The sequence below is a fragment of the Lutra lutra genome, chromosome 6 (assembly GCF_902655055.1).
Source record: "Lutra lutra chromosome 6, mLutLut1.2, whole genome shotgun sequence".
NCBI lineage: Eukaryota > Metazoa > Chordata > Mammalia > Carnivora > Mustelidae > Lutra > Lutra lutra.
The window spans coordinates 18,659,227-18,676,378 of record NC_062283.1 but is presented as its reverse complement, the minus strand read 5'-3'; the positions used below and the strand labels follow the sequence as shown (position 1 = coordinate 18,676,378).

Sequence of the window (17,152 nt, the reverse complement as noted above, 5' to 3'; positions counted from 1 at the left end):
GTCCAGACCTCCCTCTGACAGAACTTGCTGTGAGGAATGCAGTTAGCTGCCAGCCTCCAGCAACAGTGCCTGTGAGATCTGTAGCACATTCAAGCTCAGCCATGCTTTCCCTGGGCACTGGTCAGCCAATGACCAAATATGACTGCGCACTAGCTCCTGGACATTTCTGCTCCATGCAGGACACCTCCATGAGCCATCATTTTTGGGAGCTTCCAGGGGGCTGACTGAGATCTTCTTTGAGTTATATCATAGTATGAGTCTTCCTCTTCAGTCTTTTTTCTTATGTATTTTCCTTTCACACATACCAGAACATTTTCTGAAGAAAATGAAGACATTTTCTGAAGTCCTCACCTTCTTTTGCTTTCTCTCTTTATTTTTTGTGGGCACCAACCCCAGTAAGTCTCTTGCACTTTTACTCTATACTGACACTGGCTCACCAAAGAGTGATACATATGATTTATATCTGGGTCTTATGTGTTATCATTTTATGAATGTGAGTGATTTACTTAATTTTTCTCTTTTCCATTACCCACTTTTAATTATCATAGAAGTGATGCATGCAGAAAAAAATAAGCAAAGATTCTTGCTCATTTTTCCAGAGAAACTCCTCAATTAATTTCTCTGAAATAGAACATGAGGAGATAACAGTCTGAGTTCTTACATTTTAGAAAAAGTCTACTTTGGTTTTCATTCAATTATTAGTTCCCCTGACTACAGAGTTATGAGTACAAATTCATTCTATTTTCCTAGAAGTTTGAAGGCCTGATTTTCTAGTAACTAGTGTCATTGCTGAAAAACCTAATGACTCTATAAAACCCAATCCTCTGTAGGTAAACTACATTTACTCTTTGGAAGTTTTAAGAATTCTTTTATACACTCTTGGTGCTTGAAAATTTCACTGCCATATTTCTAGACACAGGTATGTTTTTGTTTATCATGCTGAGCACTCTAAGAACTTGTTTACTTTTAAGACCAATTCATAGTTGTCTTCAGTTCTGAGAAATTTTCTTCTATTATCACTTTGATTATTTCCACCACTTAAGTTTCTTTCTTTCTTTTTTTTTTTTAGATTTTATTTATTTATTTGTCAGAGAGCGAGAGTGAGCACAGGCAGACAGAGAGGCAGGCAGAGGCAGAGGGAGAAGCAGGCTCCCCGCGGAGCAAGGAGCCCGATGCGGGACTCGATCCCAGGACCCTGGGATCATGACCTGAGCCGAAGGCAGCCACTCAACCAACTGAGCCACCCAGGCGTCCCTTAAGTTTCTTTCTATTCTCTTTCTGGTAGATCTTTTTTAAAAAAAAATTAATTTAATTTTTTTTTCAGTGTTCCAAGATTCATTGTTTATGCACCACACCCAGTGCTCCACGCAATATGTGTCCTCCTTAGTACCCACCACCAGGCTCACCCAACCCCGTACCCCCCTCCCCTCCAAAACCATCTGTTTCTCAGTGTTCACAGCCTCTCATGGTTTGTCTCCCTCTCCGATTTCCCCCAACTCACTTCTCCCCTCCTTCTCCCAAAGTCTTCCATGTTATTCCTTATGCTCCACAAATATGTGAAACCATATGATAACTGACTCCCTCTGCTTGACTTATTTCGCTTAGCATAATCTCTTCTAGTCCCATCCATGTTGATACAAAAGTTGGGTATTCATCCTTCTGAAGGAGGGATAATACTCCATTGTATATATGGACCATATCTTCTTTATCCATTCATCTGTTGAAGGGCATCTTTGTTCTTTCCACAGTTTGGCAATTGCAGACATTGCTGGTATGAACATTGGAGTACATATGGCCCTTCTTTTCACTACATCTGTATCTTTGGGGTAAATACCCAGTAGTGCAATTGCAGGGTCATAGGGTAGCTCTATTTTTAATTTCTTAAGGAATCTCCACACTGTTTTCCAAAGTGGCTGCACCAACTTGCATTCCCACCAACAGTGTAAGAGGGTTACCCTTTCTCTACATCCTCTCCAACACTTGTTGTTTACTGTCTTGTTGATTTTGACCATTCTAACTGGTGTATGGTGGTATTTCAATGTGGTTTTGATTTGAATCTCCTTGATGGCTAATGATGATGAACATTTTTTAATGTGTCTGTTAGCCATTTGTATGTTTTCTTTGGAGAAGTGTCTGTTCATGTCTTCTGCCCATTTTTCGATGTGATTATCTGTTTCGTGTGTGTTGAGTTTGAGGAGTTCTATTATAGAAGTTGGACTTCTTGATTGATAGTTTATGTATATTTCTCTCACACTTTTGCAAAAGTATTTTAAAATTATTTCATGTTCTGCATGTCATCTACTTCTGTTGACTTTTTTTGCACATATGTTTCTGATTTGTAAGAATTTTACTTTATTTTCCTTCCATTTATTTCTTATTATAAGCTTGTGCAGGCTTCATAGATATAATGGTTTATCTTAACAGGAAATTGGGAGCTAGATGAGGTGGTGGATATATCTGGGCTGAAATACCTTTTTTTATTATTATTAATTGGACTCACGTTTTCTTATCACTTTTGTTAAGCTTCTTTCTTAGTTAATCTGAAAGATTCATAGCTTGAGAGAGTTTATTTAAAATTAAATATTCAACTCTTTTCTAGGGTTCACTGGAAGTATTCATTTAACTTGGATTTCATTTGCTGGTTAAGTTTACACTTCTCTCCCCACAACTGTAACTCTTGTGCATACAAATCTACTTACATTTTAATAACCCAAGATAATGTTTCCTCAAAAACTTCACCCACTCAGTGTTCATTTTTCTAGAAATGATTAATGATGATAATTTATATAGAGTCTGCTACTGAAAATCACATTAAATAAAAACATTGCCAGTACAGCCTCATATCTCATTACACTGAAGAGCAATACTTAGAATAAATGTTGCTACTTTAACCAGTTGCAAATCTTCAAAGCTGCATCTGTGAAGAAATGCTATAGTTAAAAGAAATTATTCTTATATTCATGCTGACCATATTATCCTTATTTATAGAGGCAGTATCCAGGAGACATTAAAAGTTCTTACTCTATAGGGCACCTGGGTGGCTCAGTCAGTTAAGTGTCTGCTTTCAGCTCAGGTCATGATCATAGGGCCTGGGATGGAGCTCCACACTGGGTTCCTTGCTCAGCAGGGAGCCAGCTTCTCCCTTTTCTTCTGCCTGTCCCTCACCCTGCTTGTCCTCTCCCTCCCTCCTTCCCTCTCTGTCAAACAAATAAATAAAATCTTTAAAAAAAAAAAAACATTCTTATTCTAGACATAAGAGACTGGGTTCAAATCCCAATTCAACTATATGCTCTTGGATAAGCAAATTTTTCTGAACCTGTTTCTTCATAGTGTTGGTGTGACTATGAAAAAATGTAATGCATTTGTTGTATTTAGTATAGTTCCCAACATGCTGCAAGCATTCATAAACATTAGTTCTTATGATCAATGAGTAAACTGACAATCTCTCAGAGGAAAATTATTGTATCCATTTTTTTCAAAAGTGATTGCATCTTTTTATTTCTTGTTACCTCATTGCATTTTGTTTTACCTCCAGAATACTTCTTGTTTACTCTCACCTTGCATGTACAGTTATTTTTTGCTTCTCCAACTATGCTTTTAGAACCAGGCAGCCAAGATTACCACATTTTCTCCTTCAGCATGACTAACAGGTATCTTGAATGTTGTACTTCATCAATGAAAAAGAAAAGGTGATGGCACAGTGGAATTAGGGATGGAGTTTGACCCCCAGAGTCTCCATGGATAAAGATGTTTTCAAATTACAAACTCAGTCAAGCTTTTAGGAGGTAGAATCTGACAAAACCTCCTATGTGGAAAAGGAAGATACTTATAAATAAATGAAGAAGGGCTTCAAAAAATAAGTAGAAGCTAATCATGAGTGACAGAGTGAAAGAAAGTCTTGTAGATTGAGTAAATGAGGTTAGGCATGTCAAGGGTATAAACAGTCTTAGGTAAATGGTATGTGCTCTAAGATAGTAATTTCTTTGAACATAAGAAAGGGAGTGAGGAGAAGATTAGGGAATGGGTATGCACTGTGAAGAGCTTTGTGAAATTAAATACCTCTCCCTGAATCTTTTACTCCTGGTGACTACTGTTTTAGCTGGTGAGCCTCATTCATGAAATAATGTACACCTTCACTGAGGAACATGGGTTCATCTAACAGGTGCTTTCTGAGATGAAGCAAGTACATGGCAGCCACTAATACCTTCTTTCCAACCCTATGGCTAAGATTCTGGGCTTCCACAAATGCAATTTGATCAGACATATCTAGGGGAATCTGGCCTAGACTTAGTAGAGGAGCAGAGAGGAAGACTTAGGCCTGGCAGTTATACAACTGAAAAGTTTACAGAAGGCTTTGAATTATTATTGATCTATAACTTCCTTGCTGTGCGTTTGGTCCATTTCTAGATCCTGAGAATCAGCCAGCACTATCTTTGGTCTTTAATATGTTTCAGAAATATGTTTAATATCTCTCAGATGTCCAGGTTATGGCCATTCTGACACTCATTAGCACCTCCAACGAAGAAAGAAAATGGAAAACAAAATGGATTACAGCCTAAATCCAACAGTTTTAACATGTCTTGATGGGCTTGGCAGAAAAGGTAAAACTCTGGACTAAATAGTTTCAAAAGTTTTTGGATGTCTCCAAAGGCTCTCACACTGAAAGAATATAAAAATTAACCTTTAGTATTTTTTTCTACTTTCAAAGGCTTAATCTTTGTTGTTCCAAATTTGCTCTAACACCTCTCTTGTTTACTGCTTTTGTTAACAGCTAGAGTTCCTCACGACTTAGAAATAGCTATTTTCCCACTCCGATTCCCACTTCCTGCATCCAGGGTAGAACTGGCAGAGTGGCTTGCTACTGCTCTTGGTGTGTGGAGCCCAAGGATCTCTCTGTGGTAGGCTAGGGAGGGTGTGAAGCTTGGATAGCAAGGGAAGGAGCCCAGTAATGTATCACAAAGCTCCTTCCTTCCTTCTTGGCAGGAGTTGTTGCTTAGAGCCAGCAGGTGCTTAATGCTGTTAAATTTATGAGTAGTGAAAGCTGTTGGATTTCTTAACATCTGGGTAACATAAATTATCAGATTTTTTTTTTTTGGCCCAACATAGTTGGAAAGCAATTTTGAAATCCATGGAAAGCCATTAAATAACCTTTACTGGAATGTGTTTATTTCTGAACATTTACCTCTGTGTCTGCTGGCTGTCCCTCAATGAGCTGACAGACCCTGGCTTGGCAGGAAGTGACAGAGTCAAGGAAAGTTAAGCCACAACATTTTCCTCTTGAGATCCCTGAATAGGACACACGGTACTTCTAATGTATTCATTTATAGTTTTTGTTTTGTATTTTTTTCTGGCTTGGAATCATGAGTAAGTTAAGTGCAGAACCAAAGTTTCAATTTGTGAATGACTTCCATGGGTCATTTTTCATTTTAAACTAGGTGTGATATTCAGAGCCACTTCCCAATTCCCCTTTCCTCCCCTTGCCTCTATTCCTTTGTTATAACAAAGAATAAGTTAATAACCTGTCAAGAGATTTTTAAAAGTAAGGTAAAATAGGAAGAAAGGAATTGGCCTTTTCTTTACTGTAAAAAGCTACCCACCTAACATGGTCCATCCATACTGCTATTGCCTACCAGGACTGCTGATTACAAAGAGGAGTTTCTTAAACTTTCAGCCATTGTTGATTTTAAGTGGTAGTATCCATAGAAAGCTCACGCTAGCATTTTTGGGTAATGAAAAAGACCATTCAAGCTTGCAGTGTTTTGAGAGATTATTTTCCTATCCATATTTTACTTTCCAACAGAAATTGTGGTTGTATATAACACTGGTTTAAAATATTGCTATATTTTATACCTTGACTGTATAACTGAATTTACTGAATTTATTTTTTTAAGATTTAATTTACTTATTTGAAAGAAGGAAAGAAAGAGAGAGAGAGAAGAGAGAGCGGGAGAGAGAGCTCATGCATGCAGGAGAGAGGTTAGAGGAAGAGGGAAAGGGAGATGCAGACTCCCCACTGAGGGAGGAGCCTGACACAGGGCTAGACCTAGCTTGATCCCAGCACCCTGAGATCAAGACCTGGGGCAAACAAAGTCAGATGCTTAACCAACAGAAAGCCACCCACGCCCCTCTGAATTACTGGATTTAAAAAAAAGAAAAAAATAACACAAAATGTGGTAGCCTATTTTCCCATAATGCAATGGAAAGCTTAATGTACTCATAAGAACACTGAATGGAAACCCAGTCTCCACACTTTTCTTACTCTGTGACCATGAGCAAAATATGTCAAAATTTAGAGTCACTGTTTTTCTTGTGTGGAGTAAGATTTGCAATGAACACTATGGATAGCAGCCCAGAATTCCCCACATCTTTGGCTTACTGCTTAACAGTGAAGCAGTTTGGGAAATTGCTATAAGGTGAGGGGAGGATTTGGTTGTCCTAAGAGTTATCTGATCCCTTTTTGCTGGTGAATTTTTCAGCAAATGGGTATGTGACCTAATTCTTGACAATGTGCTAAAATAAAATCTTTCCTGGAGACTTCCGAGACAGTCGTTTCAGTTCTTAAGAGAAAGTCACCAGGAGCCTCTCTCCACTTGTATGTAAATCTAGAACCACGTTGTTCCAGGTGCTACCCCAGCCATCAGTGACCTTTGAAGAAAGACAGCCAGAGGACAGAGCTGAAAATTAATGAAGATTAAACCCGAATGCATGATAGAGAAAAGATTCGAGAGCCTTAATCAAATCTCCCCTGGATCCTACACCTAGTTTGTAGGCCCACAGTTATGTGAGCCAATGCAATTGTGTACTGTTTGTAGAACAGTTAAGGTGGGTTTATATGAGTTTTGTCTGAAAGGATCACAGCTGATACAGGAACAATTCCAATAACTCATGAGGATTATTTTGAGGGCTAAATGAAGAACCCATTTGGAATAATCTTGTGGATTTTATTACCCATTGAAGATGGCTCCCATCTTTCATTTGTAGTTCTTCGTCTCTTCCCAAAAGGCATTAGAATAAAAGGGTGAAATATTAGGGAAAATAAGAGGAAGAATAGATTAAGTTCCACTGTTGTATGGATATGAGTTTTAAAATATAAATTATGGAGTTGTGAAATAGATTAATGTTTTCAGACTATTATTTATGTTATATACTACATACTATTATATTAGTATATGTTACTAGTAATACACTATTTAGTATATATCATAACATATATAGTCTTAGGACATGAATCTATTTATATGTGCATATTATATATAATATATGTATGCACTCATGTGTATACATGTTTTAAAGCATTATAGATCACAATAAAAAAAACCAATAAAATAGATACACCTGGGCTATTATATATAATACTTTGTGGTTTCCAAGAAAGGATGCAATCTTTCCAAAAAATGTGTTTAAGTAATATTTTGCCTTACTTTGAAACTTCAGTTCTTCCAGATTTTTCATATTGACTACTCAGGAAAATATACTCTTTAAAAAAAAACTGTGTGTTTTTAGCACAACACTTGCTCGAAAACGTATAGGTGTTTGTTCTGAATTGTATTCATTTACAGGAATATTTTAGGATGTTTTCATCAGAGGAAAACAAAACCCAAGACTTTTGGATAGATCTATAATAATGCTTCACAACTGAAGACAGTTTTCTTGGGGTTTTTGCTCTTTCTAAAAAAGAAGAACAATAATGCGCCAGAGACCCCAAAGGGAAATATATTGTTAATGGAAAAAATTGCCTTCATTCACTCTTTCTATTTAAGGGAGCTCTTGCCGCCAGGTTATAATGAAAACATGAAGGTCTAATACAGAACTGATCAGGGGGAAGGAGGCAGAAGAAAGGAACCCAGAAAATGCAGCATCTAATCCAGATGTTAGCATTGGTGGGGTGGTTTTTGTGAAAGACAGCCAGCTAACTTTATCCTCCTGATCCTCTCCAGGACCAAATAAAAAACAATAAAAAAACCTTATATTTTAGGTCTTAAGATTTTTTTTACATAATTTAGTAAAATTGTATTTACTAACAAGAAAATCTTAAGTATGAAACCAGTTATTTATGATGTTTGATTGAAGTGATCTAAAGTTCTAGAAAAAGATAGAAACAATAACACCTGAAAGTGGTTTTGTTCAGACTGGAAAATCACTTAAAATTCTGCCTTTTATTATCTTTTGTTAAATTAAATGTTTTCTTGAACTGATGAAATTTAGGTAGGAATAAATCTTTAGAGTTTTTTTTAAAGGTTCATGTGTGACTTAGGAAATGATCGCTTACTGGTGCATTTGGAATAGGGGAGGAAGAGGTTTTTAAAAGGAAGAAGTAAATTAATCTGAAAGAAATCCAGACAGACTTAATAATTAAATAAAATGATGGTTAGTGACAAATACTAAAGGAACACACATCCCAGAAGTGAATAATCTTTTGAACCATCTGCCTTCACCTTTTTCATAACCTTTGGGACCGCATTTTGGGGAAAGCAGTCATAAAACCTCACAGAATTATAAACTCTTCCTATGGCAACTGCTTTGCATAATCTTTAACTCCTCAACCTTCTAGGAAGTTGTAAAGCACGATATACATGCTCACTCTTCCACACGTGGGAAGGAGACAAGGCTAGCAGCGTTATGATTTAAACTCTTTTATGTCTCCCTTGAACCTGGCAGTGTTTATGTTGGCATTTTACTACATAATTTGTAAAATGGCTTTGTTCAGCCTAAGTATTTGATTGAAATCCCCCATAAAATAATATTACTATGTAGTCCTAAATTTATAATTTCACAAACAGATTAATGTAATTTACCAATCTTGATCTTCAAACTGATCATTTAGGTTATAGCATGGTAATGTATTTTATTTTGGCTTTAGAAGTTTGTCTTCATTTGGATTCCCTCTGAAACAGACTGAGCCAAGGCTTGGAGTGCAAATAATTGGTTTGAGAACCGCAGGAAACATCAGCACGTGTGGGTGAGGAGCGATGCAGGAGAGGGAACATGTTCAGTGAAGGGGTGGTGGGGGACTGAAGGGTTATCTGGAGGAGAAAGTCTGGAAATCGAGGTAAAAGGCTTGAGAATTATCTCACCTGAGAGGTGCGGAGTTACATACCTACTCCTGTCAGTTCTTAGTTGAAAGCTGTATTTAGGGGTGCTAACTCACCTGCATGTCCAACCTGCTGGGTAGGGGCAGAGAGGCAACAAGAAAACTGCAGTGATAAAGTGGTAATGAACACTAGATTATCTAGAAATTATCTAGAAATTATTACTAAAATTCTTTTTAAAATTAAATTGCAAAACCGAAATAAATGAGCAAAGCACAGAAAATTAATAAGTGCTACTAGTATAAAAGCAGGATTACCAGTAATAATAATGAGTTAACATGTACAGCCTATATAATATATAGATGAAAGGCTAAGGGATATTTTCCTTATACTTTTCTGTATTTTGGTATTTTAATAACTGAATTGCATATTATTTTAGTATGAAAGACACTTTGAATAGTGTGAAAATATATTATTTTTGTGTATTACTTACTGCATTATCATGTTAGCTTTTTACAGAAAATATCTATAATATTGGTTCAATTTAGACCATGAGAAAATCAGAAGAATTAGCTCATGTTTTTGATTTGTAAAAAAGGTAAATAAATAACTAAATAAAATAAGAGAAAAACCCACAGGTTCGAGTTCACCAAAGAATTGAATGAATAGGAGCTTCTTAAGGAATCAAGCTAGATGAGATAAAAAATTTCTTTCCATTGGAATCATTTATATATTTTGCTTTTAAAATTCTTTAACAATCACCTCTACCATAAATTTGTGCTAAATTTCTTTTGTGTTAAAGGAAAGAAAAAATCACCTCTACCATAAATTTGTGTTAAATTTCTTTTGTGTTAACCTGCAATTTGGAAATATACACAGTTCAACTGTAGAGAGAGAGGATCTCAATCTGCCATCATTATATTTCTGTGGTTTATGATATATTAAATATCAAAAGAAAGGTAGTAAGAAAAATACATAAGCTGTCTAAAGTGTGAGAATATAGGCTCTGTAATACCATTCACAAAGTTAATAAATGTGATAGTAATAAGGAATTTGAGTAATGTAGCAATGTTTAACTTATATTTGGAAAATGCCTTTTTATTATTAACTTGTTACTAATTTATAGACAGATATGAAAACTTGTAAGAGCAATATTTTTGCCCACTTAACGTTCCTAAACCTTAAATGCAAATCTTGCACAGTTTAAAATTAGTATCAGCTTGTATTATTACCACCAACTATAAGTCTTTACTAGCTTTAACAAATAAGCAAATAAACTCTAAAGCTAACTTAGGTGATACACACATAATTTTATTTATTCTCTAAATCACTGCTACTGAAGCAAGGATAAATAAAATATGTTCATTTTATTTTACATTTGTGAAATTAAATCATTAAGAATTACCTAAAAGCAGCAGTGAACATAGGGGTGCAGATAATTCTTCGAGATAGTGATTTCATTTTCTTCAGATATATATCCAGGAGTGGAGTTACTAGTATTATTCAACCACAAAAAGGAAGGAATCCTGCATTTTGCAAGAACATGGATGGACACTGAGGGCATTAGGCTAAGTGAAATACAGATGAAGAGAAACATCATATATTCTCACTTTATGTGGAATCTGAAAAAAAAAAAAAAAAAAAGCCAAACTCATAAAAATGGAAAATCAAATGGTGTTCCCTGGGAATGGGGGGAGGGAGGGAATAGTGAGTGATTGGTCAAAGTTATAAACTTACATCTATAAGATTAATAAGTTCTGGGGAATCTAATGCACAGCACAGAAATATAATAAACAACACTGTATTATATACCTGAAAAAAAAAAAAGAATTACCTAAAAGCAAATGTGACAAAAGCAAAAATCAAAGCAGCATGATACTGTTTTGACACAGAGATCAATGAAACAGGATAGAGAGCTCAGAAATAATCCATGATCAATTAATTTCTGACAAAAGAGTCAAGAATATACAACGAGGCAAAGACATTTTTTTAAAATAAGAGATATTGAGAAAACTGGACAGTCATATGCAAAAGAATAAAACTGAATTGTTATCTTAATACCATAGACAAAAATGAACTCAAAATGAATTAGAGACATGGAGTATAATACCCAAAATGGAATAGAATATAAGACCTAATACCTTAAAACTCCTAGAAGAAAACATAGGTGGTAAGTAAGCTTCTTGAGATTGGTCTGGGTGATGATTTTTTTTTTTTTAAATATGACACCAAAAGCAAAGGGAACAAAAGCAAAAATAAATAAGTGGGACTACATCAAACTAAAAAGCTTCTGCACAGCAAAGGAAACCATCGACAAAATAAAAAGGCAATCTATCTAGTGGGAGAAAATAGTTGTAAATCATATATTCGAGAAGGGGTTAACATCCAAAATATAGCAAGAATCCATACAACTCAGTAGAAAATAAAGAATCTGATTAAAAATGGGCAGAGGCTCCCAAAAGACATTTTTCTGAAGAAGACCTAGGGATGGCCAACAGGTACATTAAAAGATGCTCATGGTGAGTGCTGTGAAGTGTGTAAACCTGGCGATTCGCAGACCTGTACCCCTGGGGATAAAAATATATGTTTATAAAGCTGTAAAAAAAAAAAAAAAAAAGATGCTCAATGTCACTCATCATCAGGCAAATGCAAATCAAAACAACAAAATCACCTCCTGTCTGTTGGAATTGGCTATTAGCAAAAGGACAACACACAACAGGTGCTGGTTAGGATGTGGGAAAGAACCCTTGTGCACTATTGGTGGAAATGGAAATGAGGGCAGTCACATTGGAAAACAGTATGGGGTTTCCTCAAAAAATGAAAATGAGAACTACCCATATGATCCAGCCATTGTACCACCAGGTATTTATCCAAAGACAATGAAAACACTAGTTCAAAAGCTATGTGCGCCCCTATGTACATTGCAGCATGATTTACAATAGTCGAGATGTGCAAGCAACCTAAATGTCTATCCCATAAATGGATGAATGGATAAGAAAATGTAGTGTGTGTGTGTGTGAGAGAGAGAGAGAGAGAGAAAGAGAGAACGCGTGTGAGTGAATATCATTCAGCCATAAACAAGAATGAAATCCTCCCATTTGTGACAACATGGATGAAACTTGACAGTGTTATGGTAAGTGAAATCAGTCAGAGAAAGACAAATACTATATGATCTTGCTTATGGCAAGGGTTGAATGTAGGGTAAAGAGCAAAGAGGGCCAACAGGTACAAATTTTCAGTTAAATAAGCCCTGGGGATGTAATGTACAGCATGGTGACTATAGTTAGTAATACTGTATTGAATATTCAAAAGTTGCTAAGAGAGTAAACCTTAAAAGATCTCAGGAGAAGAAAAAAATGTAATTTTGTATGGCAAGGGGTGTTAACTTATTGTTGTGATTGGAGATGTTTTGCAATATATACAAGCATCAAATCATTGTGTTGCCCACCTGAAACTAATGTAATGTTGTATTTCAATTATACCTCAATTAAAAAAAAGTACTAAGGAGAAGGAAAAAACTTCTACAAATATTTAGGCAAGAAAAAAAAAAGAGCTTCTTTCTTAAACAGTGGTTCTTGGCACTGGCTATGCATTAAAATCATTGGGTAAGGTTTTAAAAAATACCAGTGTTTGGGCTCCATCCTTAGAGATTCTGATTTAATTATTCTGGGACGGAGCCTAGGCATTTCCATTTGAAATAAAAAGTCCCCCTCAGTGATTTGATTGTGCAGCCAGGGTTGAGAACAAGAGCCCAAAGTAAGAAAAACTGTAGACTTCTCCAGAAAGCCAAAAAGCAGCAGGAAATGAAGACTGCTTTCCAAGCAGGGGAGGAAAAGAATGATGTACTTAGGAGGTCATTTGTAGGAAAAACCAAAATTTTTCTACAAGGGAGCCTTCAGAAAAGATTGCATTCCTGGTTTAAGGATCCAATCCATCCAATCTAGGGGTGGGTCAGGATCTAAAGAATGAGAGTGAGAGTATTAGAATAAAGAGATCATAGGACATTGGGGAGGGTGTGCTGTGAATTGTGTAAGGCTGTTGAATCACAGACCTGTATCCCTGAAACAAATAATACATTATATGGTAATAAAAAAGGGGGGGGGGAGGGGAGAGATCATAGGAAGCAATGGGAACTACTTAAAATCTAGAATTGATGAAGACCTGGAGAATAGGTTCTGTATATATAAAGATCATCTAAAATACAATTACTATCATCTCTGAAATAAAATTTAAAATAAAGCCTACCTTTCAATTACCTTTTCACTAAGACTACTAGTTACTACAGTGACATCTATTTTCTGATTTTCACTAGTAAGAGGGTCCTCATTTTTTTTTTTCCTTCCCAGAAGAATGACATCTTTTAGGCTGTCTCATAGCCAGGTGTGTTCATGTCATTCATTACATTTTGGTGAATGTATGCAAAATGATACATTGTGTGCAAGTTCAGAAAGCATCTGTAAAGGTGGGAAGACACATCCTTTGAGCTCTTCACTCTCTTCTTGAGGGCATGGTTAAAGGTGTGCCAACAGAGCCCCAAGAAAACATGTCGGACCATGAAGGGGAAGCTTCATACTGAAGATGGAAGAGATGGAAAATTTGAGTTTTGCAGGCTTTAGTGCTACTATACCAGTCCTATGCTGTCTATTGGCAGACTTCCTTTCCATGAGAGAGGAAAGAACTCCTCCCTCCCTCTGTTCCTCTCTTTCTTTCTCCCTTCCTCCCCCACTTCCTTCCTTCCTCCTTCCTTCCTTCCTTCCTTCTTTCCTTCCTTCCTTCCTTCCTTCCTTCCTTCCTTCCTTCCTTCCTTCTTTCTGTTTGATTTTTTGATTAATGTAACCAAACCTCACCCTAAGAAACTGCTCCATTGTTTTTCTCTCACGCCCTGTCTGGAATTTTATTTTATTTTATTTTTTTCTGTCTGGAATTTTAAATGATAAACTATCTTGACAGAAAAAATGACCAGAATAGAAGATTTCACAGGGTCAAGATTTGGAGATGGTACAAAAACTATCTTCTACAAAGTGAATCTTATTTTTATGGCATGGAAATATCATTCTTCTTTTAAGAGGTTGCTGGTCAGAGATCATTTTCATGATTCATCTATGTAAATATCATGTGTCTTATACTCTGCTTTAATTTTCACTGTGCCAATTATATTAGTACTCTTTTTTTTTAATTCCTTGGCCATCTAATACCAATAGTGAGAATGAAAATTTTCCACAGTGAGATAACCATCAACATCAAAAGATTTTAGACTTCAAACACTCCATTAAACACATTTTGAAAATTGTCAGCTTTTAAAATCCAATATATGAAGACAGTTTTTGAATTTGAAATAATCATACAGTCAAATCTGTATTTACTCTTGCCAATAAAGTTTAAAAGCATGACCATTCTTGTCACAAAATATGTTGTCATTGATCTTTAGTCCTTCATCTCCAAAATATTAAGAATTTGCCCATAAATCTTCTCTTTCATCTTTTTTGTAATGAACTTTTCATCCAGTAAGAATGTTCTCTCAAAAGAACTGAATAATCCAGGTGTGTGTGTGACTCTTGTCCTCTACTATTAGTAAAATGAGTTGTATCTTCTAGATAATAAATTTTACTTCATTTTCAATCTGAATTAAATAAAATTGCCAAAATTGTCTCCAACTTTAAATACCAGCTGGTGTTACTAGTCAACACTGTCCTCTACATGGCTCAAAGCCTCCTGGTTTGGAATGATTTGGTAGTCTTCTTATGACCAGCACCATTATTGTTATAGGACTGATGGAGAACAGGCTTGCCCATTGCTCTCTGCCCCAGCACATCTGGTAATATTTAGGTAATGGTTCTGTCAGTGTTTTGTTTTGTTTTGTTTTCTGGCTCTTCACTCTCCAGTGTTTTTCCTATTACCTCCATCTTGGAGGGATTTTCCATGGAGTACAGACATGGAGGAAGGCAATATCCTGCAACTGCCTCCTCTTTCTGTGTATAGTCTTTCTTCTGCCCCACCAAGACATGTTCCTCAAGGTGCTCTATTAGGCAGTGCTAGCATGTAAGTCACTTTCCATGAGTGAATGCCATGCAACCCCAGTGGAGGATGGGCCCAGAACATAGTGGAGCAAGCTCAGGTCCACACCCCATCAGTTCCTTCTTCTTATCTCCTGTAGCAGCTAGACTCTGGTTCTAATACTTTACAATCATGTGCATTTCCTCCATAATAATTTAGTTTTTATCACTTCTCTAAATAGTCACAATACAATTTGAAACTATGAAGAATTCCTAGAGATCATCTGATCCAGAGGTCTTTAACAGGAGGACCAATGGGAGCTGTCACAGACACCAGTGCAGGGTGAAGAGGGAGGCTGAGCCTCCAGACCCACTGCCTCCATGGCACCTCATCTCTAAGACTCACTTATGCTGTGGCCTCTCTTATAATATTTTAGTGAAACAAAATATTCCTTGGCCAACAGAATAGACTGTGAACCTCTAACTTCGTCCTTTTCATTGTCACAAAGGGAATTGTGAGTGAAGTGGCATTTTTCCAAATCCATATAACCCAATTGTGGCAGTATAAAGACTAGAACTGTTTGGTTGAGTAATATTTTTACTGTATCATTTGGACCCTTCTAAATAACGTATATACATTATACATTATACAATTAGTACCCACTGTGATTTAACCCAAAAGAAGAAGAAGAAAAAAAAAAACACCATGAGAACATGAGGTGGACTATGATGTTTTGGTGAGAGAAGAAGGATTTTGAGAGTACTGGGGTTCTTTGAACCATATCCACTACATCTATGAACAATTCTGCTTTGATCATGTAAAGATGCTAATAAAGTATGCTGATTTTTCTATTTCTAAACAAAAAAATGATGATAATAGATACTGAAATACCAAACTAGTACATTTTTGATACTTACCTGTTCAACTGATCTCAGCAAATTTTAGATTTGGTTAAATCAAAACTTCAGATATAGGCAGAGTGATTTTGAATCAATGCTTAAAATGTGGGTGTGTGTCTGTTTTAATAGAAAATTATTAATTTCTAGATTGATTTGGCACACTGGAATTCTGATGCCTAATTTTTCCAGCCATGTGACAGTATCCATCTGTGCTTTATAATGGTATCTCAGAGCCATCTTGGACAAGGCTCTAATTAGATATTGAATTAGCCGACAAGAGAATAGAATTTTACTAAATTTATAATATTTCAGAAGATAGGTGGGAAGAGAAGAGAGGGGAAATTGGCACTATTGGTTTCAAATTGAGTTACAAAAATTGGTAAAATTTTCAAATAAATAATCTGAAATATCACTGTGGGGTTTACACTAAGCAAATCAGTAGTAGTCCATGGTATGAATGTGCCACAAGTGGTCTAACCATCATTAAGGACCTCCGTGGTTCCCAGTGTGAGGATGTTGCAAATTAAACTGCTAGAAACATCCGTGTACAAGTTTCTGTGTGGAACTGTTTGTTTCTCTGGGATAAAAGTCCAAGAGTGCAGTTGCTAGTTGTATGCTAAGGCCATTTACAGTTTTGAAGAAAAACTGCCAAACGATTTTTTAAAGGGACTACCATCCCATCAGTTATGTATGAGTGATCTAGTTTCTCTGCACACTTACCAGCAGTTGGTGTTACCACAAGTTTTTATGTGAGCCATTCCAATTAGGTGTAGAGTGATCCTTATGTTATAATTTGCCTTTTTATTCTCTTAACAGGGTGTTTAGAAGAGCAAAAGTTTATAAATTTGACAAATTCCAAATGATCAATTTTTCTTTGTATAAGGTTGTGTTTTGGTATGAAGGGTTAATATTCTGCCCAGTTCAAGGTACCAAAGAGATTTTCCCATTGTTTTTTCCTGAAAGTTGTATATTTTAACTTTTCATATTTAAGTTTATAACTTATTTTGAGTTTTTGTATAGTATGTCAGTTTCAGAATGAGGTTCTTTTCCCTTCCCCCTCCCTCCCTTCCCTCTTCCCTTTCTTTCCTTCTTGCTCACTGACTTTGCTGTCTTTGTCTCGTTTTGGTATTGGTAATATCAGCCTCATAATGTGACTTAGGAAGTGTTCCCTCTTCTTTTATTTTATGTAAGTAATTATGTAAAAATGGTATTAATTCTTCTTTGAATTGT

The 17,152-nt window shown here is 36.1% G+C and overlaps 1 pseudogene; it reads left to right on the top strand.

The window, feature by feature from the left end:
- The window catches only part of LOC125101539 (protein PIMREG-like), a 34,089-nt pseudogene that overhangs the window by 812 nt on the left and 16,125 nt on the right, over nucleotides 1-17,152 (top strand).